Source organism: Pseudochaenichthys georgianus, chromosome 15, assembly GCF_902827115.2.
Source record: "Pseudochaenichthys georgianus chromosome 15, fPseGeo1.2, whole genome shotgun sequence".
Lineage (NCBI taxonomy): Eukaryota > Metazoa > Chordata > Actinopteri > Perciformes > Channichthyidae > Pseudochaenichthys > Pseudochaenichthys georgianus.
In genome coordinates, this window is record NC_047517.1 from 10,362,761 (window position 1) to 10,370,447 (window position 7,687).

Below are 7,687 nucleotides of genomic sequence, written 5' to 3' on the forward strand. Positions count from 1 at the left end.
ACACACACACACAAAAACACACTCGCGAGCTTCCCCCAGACCAATAATCCAAACGAAAATATCTTCCCTCTGTAGTATTTTCATCATTTGCTCCGCTGATAATCAATCAGATCGATGGATTCCAGAGAAGAGGAAACTTTAAAGGCCTTTTTCTCAAAATGATGACTCGGTGAGAGTCATTATATAATGTGACATATTTTGCTTAAAGGAATGGTCCACTCATTAGATAATTATTCCAAACTTCAGTATTTAGTGAAACATTATGTTTAAACCATACCCTGAAGAAATCAGCGATATTCCCCGGTAAATAATGATTTTATAGCTCTTTTTTATCAAGACCTGTATATTCCGTCTGGCCGCCGCCATGTTTGCCATTTTCAGTAGTCACGTGATGGTCGTGACGTCATCCATGCGTTCACTTTGTCAACACACGGAAACATGGTGGAGTATTTCAGTTCGGACTCGTCAGCAGAGGAACAAGTTTTGACCAATGTGAAGAGATTGGATGGGGGAATTCAGCCATACATATCAGTATGACAATACGCCACCCTCTGTCCTTAGTCCCTCACATCGTACAAGGAAAAACTTCCGAAGAAAACCCACAGTTTAAAGGGAACATGGGAGAAACCTCAGGGAGAGCAACAGAGGAGGGATCCCTCTCCCAGGACGGACAGACGTGCAATAGATGCCGTGTGTAAATTGAAAAGATAATACATTTGCAACATAGGTAGTCCAGATGTTTGGAAATGCATGTGTGTATAATAGGAAGATGATATAAGATACTATATGTATGCATGTAGTACCACCCTTGCTAGCGATTCCCTCTCTAGTTTAGCATACTCAGCTTCGTTGTCCCTGGCCATAGAATCACGATTTTATGGGGCCGGAAAAAACTGGGGGGAAATACACACTAGCCGGTACTACGCTATATGGAAAGGCCACCAAAAACTGTCCTGGCCTGGACGCTAAAGGACGTTAAAACGGGGCTAGCCGCTGCAATGGAAATGCGCTATAACATACCTTATTCTTACTCCGAGCACTACTTCTGCTCCTCCGTCGCTTCACACTTGCAGAGGGCGATTTCTCAACTGGCCGAACTGGTGTCCTGGTCGGTGATGACACCAGAAAGACCGATGGTACTGCATCTCCATTAAGTAATGGTTGTTCCATAAATCCCATGTTATGTTTCATCATACTCTCAGAGTAGTCGTCCGGAAATTTGAAATGTTCGCTGCATACATGATCCTGTGAATCTTTCGGTTCGGGCCGGCCACATTTCGCTAGCCACTGCCTCCGAATGTACTTCTTACGCTAACCTTTTGGCAACAGATGGAACCGAGCATTCCGTGGATTGTTCCTATCAGAATTGTGGCAATATTTTGCGATACAGTGAGGCATATTTGAAGAGACAAACTACAGTAAATAACATGGAGATCAACGTGTCTTCGAAAACCAAACGCATTGTTTACGTCACGTCTGGGAAATGGCGGCGCCCACAGTGTTGATGTTATTTCGGTATATAATCAGTTTAAAATCACTGATAATGTCATCGGATTAAAAAAAAAAAAAAAAGACTGGCAGAGACTGGTCTGTTTTATCGGATGATAATTATTTAAAAATGAGTGTCATGAGCATACCATTCCTTTAATATTTGGAGTACAACAACAATCCTGATTACATTAGAAAGCTAGGAATGTCCTCTTTCCAACAGTGTATACAATTCAAAATGTGTCTTCGGGTCAATGCGACTGATTTCGATGGAGTAGGTCACATTTGGTTTTGGTCATTAACTATGAGGTTATATGCCACAGCATTAAGTCCAATTGTACTCCACAGAGGACATCCTGGGCTTTTCAAACATATGACATATGTGGGGGTGTGGCTTTGAAAAAGATAATTTCATTGTATTTCAGCACAAGCACTGTTTATAGAAAGAGAAATGGTAAGTTTGTAATTTTGTAATTACCAGTGTTGTGAGTTAAATATTTTAATCAATTATAGTAAGGGAACATCTTAGGAGTTAGTGTAGTGAGTTTCAGAGCAGTGTAATAATGATTGGACCTCAAACTAAATGTTTTTATGAATGTCCTCTGAGGATGGGGATTTGCTAACTTTTTATTTCCCCCCATTTTACACAACACAAATGAAGTCCACTATGGGCCAAAATTAACACATACATCCTGCCTCAAGTGTCAGATGTATATCTGTCACGATCTGTCTGTGTTGTGTTTTGTCTTGTCTAGATCTGTCTTTGGTTTTCTGTCTGCGTTGTGTTTTGTCTGGTTTAGATCTGTCTGTGGTTCGCTGTCGTTAGTTTCCCTGGTGTGTCTAATTTACCCGATTGTGTTCACCTGGTGTCCCTGTGTTTTCTCCTCCCTCCTCACCTGTGTCTTGTTTGTATGATTAGTCTTGTGTGTATTTAAGTTCTGGTTTTTCTGTCTGTCTTTGTTGGTTCGTCTTGTGTTTTGACGTGGTCTTCGGTGAGTGTTCTGTTCAGTCTTTGTTAAATCGTTTAGCCTTGAAATAAAGGAGTTATTTTTATCACTTGAATCTGCATTTGGGTCCTGCTTCCTACACACATCGTAACAATCTCATTTAAAAAAAGGATGGAGTACTACAAATGAGGGTTCAATATTTGTTGCATTGAGTTGTTGTGCTCTAATGTTGTCTAAATGTACTTGTATGTTAATGTTCCTGCTTCACCTGACAGCAACGACAGGAGCATGACAGCTCACATAGGAATAAGCATGGGGAGGAGGTGTGACAAATGCCAGTGGGCAGATCTGATCCTGCACTTCTCTGCTCTTCTCATGATGAGTGGAAAAGAGTGATGGATGGGAAATGGCAGGATAGGCGAGAAAGACAGACAAAAGCAGCATTTTAGCTCTATACCAAGCCCATAGAATTTAAATGTAGTCATAAATAACTACCCCCCCAAAAAAGCTTACTACGAACAAACCACAGGGCAAGATAACACTTCAATATTTGCATGTCGCACTGATATACAATTTATGTTTCCATCTATGTGTTTACCATCATGGCACTTTATTTAATTGTGTGCTATACGGTCCATGTCACCTAACATTAGTAAGCATGTAAACGAGCCGCACCAGTTCTGTCCTCCTTGTAAACATGAAAGTTGCCCACCAGCGAGTGGTCAAAGCTCTAAATGATAAAGCTCAAATTCTGCGGTGGCAGAAACTTCAATGCTAAAAGCTGAAACTCCGTCCCTCTGCTAGGCGTTTTGTTTCCCAGGATATTTAAATATATTAACACCAATTTTATTATAGTTGAGTAAATGCAATCACCAGAAGTAAATATCTAATGTAATGCTATAAACAGCTAATGTAATGCTTTAAACAAACTACATCATGGTCACATGACTTCACATCAACACTGCTAAGCTAAAGGCCAATGTTTGGCGTGATGATGTTTAGTAGTCTTAATGAACCACTATTAGCAACCGCCGCTTTTCAGACACGTATATGTTTGGATACTAGACAGTGGGGTGTTTAATTACATAATTTAAAGTCTACAACAAAATGTCATAAATAATCCAACTTAAAACCAAATAAAAAAAACCTTGGCTTTAAGACGAGAAAGCCCAGAAGTGCTCAAGAACTAATTAATTGGGTTTAGTACTCATTCCTTCACCACTCTATTATTGACTGAGGGCATATTGGAAGAACAGGGACTCACTATTGCCTCCATATAGAAACAAGTAGTAAAGTAAGACCAGACGGGCTGGGGCTAGTCAGTTAGCATGATGAATTTGGTATATATCTCTGTAACCCAATACAAAGACATATTTTACATAACATCAACACTGAATGATCTTTACATTCTGTTCATTAAAGTTAATTCATTTTCTGAATGATACCAATGTTATTTCTGCCATACACACATTGCACGCAAGACCTAAAATGTGTCTTCTCTGTTAAATATCATACGTGTTGTGCGTAGACGGCTCTGCTAAGATTGTTCCCTAGTTTAGTTTTCATGTTATGTGTTTAGATAGGTTCCTGTTTTATTTTGATAGTCTTGTCTACCCTCATGTGTCTAAAGTACGTTTCCTGCCTTGTCTGTTTTCCCACGGTTGTGATTGTCTAATTGTCTTCACCTGGTGTTGTCTGTCTAGTATATATAGTTCTGGTCTTCCCCTGTCTCTTTGCCAGATTGTCTTGTGTGTTCCAAGCCTTCCAGCGTAAGATCATTTTGTCATTGTCCATAGTTATTATCGTCCATAGAGTTAGATTTAGTAAGTAGTTTTTGTAGTTTTTTGATAGTATAGGTTAGACCGTTTATTGAGTGTTTGTTTTGTTGCTTTATGTATTCAGTGTGTTATGACCTGTCTACATTAAAACACTTTATTTTGATACTTTGTTTGTCTCTGCATCGTGCATTTGATTCCACGCCCTTGTACAGCCTTAACAGTACGTCACTTTTCCGTTCTACATGACTGATCCATTAGCATCCCAGCTGTTGAATCCAACCGTTTGTCAAGATTACCTTCTTTTCAAGTCACTCCATGTGCCATGCTTGACTTAGCGCAGACCTTAAAATGCCCCTCAAGCAAACACACACAACACACACATGCATGTTCACATACTCATTGATGCATGCAGATCCACAGGATTTCAATAGTAGCTATGGGTGTAATGATACATTATGTATATTGACAAGGTTTTCAGTTTGTAAATTGACACTTTGATGAAATAGGAATTTGTCAGGTACCCACAAGGTATGGCTGATTACTGTATATTGTTTTGATATCTTTAACTTAATTCTGCGGCAACAGCTTGGGTACAACAAAAACCCTATTTCTTTATTTAAATATGTTTAGTAGGCCTACAAAATATACTATAATGACAATTAAAATGTAAAGCAATTTATTTATTACAAAATACATCCATCATAAAACTGTCATATCAGAGTGGGGTTTGGATTTGGATTCCGGCAGAGCGACGGCACTTTGAAATGGAATGCAGCCCAGCCACGGCAGAAAAAGCACCCGCAGAAACCGAGCCGTGCTGGTTCCAATTCAAGTGCTGACAACACTGGGATTTCTGGCAACCAGCACTTTTCAGACGGAAGTGTCTGACAGGTCAGGGATATCGCAGCCAACCTTCAGCCGTGTTATGACAGACATGTTGGGAGGTGTACACAGTCCTTACAGTAGGTGAACAGGCAATTATAAAAATGCTATTTGCAGCTATGTCCCGTTTTCCCAAATGTGATTGGTACCATTGATTGCACTCACATTTCAAACCTTTATTTATCCAGATTGGTCCCATTGAGATTATAGATCTCTTTTTCAAGGGAGACCTGCAGCATATAGGTTCCACATTACTTTAATACTAGAACCACCAGGGGTCGCTGGGGGAGAAGGGGGTAAGTTGAGCCAGTGAGGCAACGCTTTATAGTTGTAATCACGTGACCAGCAATTATGCAAGCTCCTCCCATTTATCTTTGGCTGTGACAGAGAGATGCTCATGGTGGTCTGGTAAGTAAACATTTTTACAAAAAAAGTAAATGTTCTAGATGTCACCTATATCGGCTGTCATGTCAAACAAAAATGTATCCAGGTTTAAAAACATATATTAGACCCTCCAGAAAAACGCGGGCACAAATCCTTGATTATGCGGGCTAAAATCCTTGATTATGCAATCAAACATGCGGGGTTGTATGTGATTTTATGCGGTGAAATTCGGGAAGTTGTGAAATATGCGGAAAAAAATAAATATTGGGATGTTTATTTATTCTCTCTCACACACAACCTGCCACTAACGTTAAACCCCTTTACTATACAATTAAACACATTCAATGTTTATTTATAGTAAAAGCAATTGGGCTCTCTCTCACTCACACACACACACACACACACACACACACACTTCTCCGCCTCATTCTGTTTTCATTTACTTGTTCGTTATGCCAGCTTCAATCTTGTAGGCTTCTCACCTCGTTTCTTGTAGCCCTCGAAAGGGTTTTGGAGGTTGATGCCTCGGTGAACGTGAGTTGTTTGGCTTTCTTGTCCGCAGCAGCAGAAAACATTTTCGAATGTTTGAATGAATCAAAGTGGGTCGTCACTGTCGATGTTCTCTTATGCTCCAACACAGTTGCACGGGGTGCAGAATAGTTTCCCCCCACTTTCGTGCAAGACATCGGGGAACTGCTTTGCCCGGTCTTTAGCAGAAATGTTCGTCGGTAAAGAGATGGATTAGATTTTTTCATCTTGGTGTTTTCTCTCTCGTGTGAGCTCCACACGTTCACTCTACGGTGTTTGCCTTCTGTGATACGCGAGCTGATGACGTCGCGTCATCATCATCATCATCGTCACTTCACGTCAAGACGAGTTAGCGAACATGCAGGGCAGCTCAGACGAGGTATTTGAAGCTGTAGGTGGCGTCGCAGGACAACCTCGAGCCCTTTCAGCGACAACACAGGTCCTGGCGGTGAGGCCTCTTCATGTTAATGTGCCGCAGCTTCTTCTCACAGTTGCAGGTAGTCTGAGAGCAGTCCTTGCAGAGGATGGGCTCCACCAGGTAGGGGTTAAACCCAACCTGACACTTCCGGCAGAGCTGCTTGTTGTACACCTTACTGGTTCCAGAGATGCACCAAACATACGCACTCTCCCACCGGATGTTGCATTTCTTGCAGTGGAAAAAGCCATACCTCTGCTCCAGGAACTGAAAGCTGGACCCCTTTGTAGACCTGTGGAAAGTTGTCTTGAAGTCCTTCCCGGTGTCCTCTTCGCCACTGTCACCCTTCTCACATTCATGCCCTGACTCAACGTGATCCACGCATTCGTCGGCTTCTCCTTCACTTTCATCCGCATAGCTGAGTTTCTTCCTGGAGATCCTGCGGTCAAACACGGGGGAGTAGATTGACACAGGCCGCAGGAAGCGCATGTGGCTCACCAGTGTAGTGCAGTACGGGGCCTTCCCCTCTGCTTTAACCAGCCCCGGGCTCTTGGGGGACTTTGACAGGGGCACTCCCTCTGAGCAGAACAGCGTTTTAGGACCCAGCGAGCACTGCACGGTTTTATCCACTTTGACATTCACCTGCACGCCGGACTCTTTGGTGATGACTTTCCTCAGTGGGACTGGTAAACTGGGGTGAACCTGGAACAAAAGCTCCTGCAAAGTTGGATCCTCCTGCTGCTTCTTTGCCAATTCACTACGAGAGACAGACAATGGAACAACAGGTAGCGCCAAAACAATATTCTCAGAAATGACTTTTTTTATCTTGTGCTTTATAGGTCTGGGCTCGTGTTACTGCACAAGCTGGAACTACCTTTGTCAGCTTCTTCTCAGGGTCAGCAAGCTCGCCCCTCACTGGCTTAGAGGACACCACTGGCGAAAGAGGCCCATCAGGCCACACTCTGCCGCCAGCCAAGTCATGTCCGAGGATGACTGCCACTCCCGGAACAGGCAAAGATGGCCGGACTCCCATGGCAACCTCACCCTGCCGTAAATCACAGGACAACACCAACCGATGCTTTGGAGCAGACAACAACTGCATCCCCATTCTCTTGAACAATACACCACTTCCAGTGTCCGTTACCGAGGAAAATGGAAGAACACCCTCAGTTATGTAAGAATCAATAGCACCTGTGTCTCTCAGTATCTTAACAAGGAATTTGTTTTCACTTCCTTTCAAAGACACATAACCCTCTCGTATGAGA

General features: G+C 42.3%; 1 pseudogene; it reads right to left on the minus strand.

Annotated features, from left to right (window-relative positions):
• Positions 1–6,377: 6,377 nt before the first annotated feature.
• Positions 6,378–7,403, minus strand: LOC117459988 (zygote arrest protein 2.S-like; annotated as a pseudogene).
• Positions 7,404–7,687: the final 284 nt, after the last annotated feature.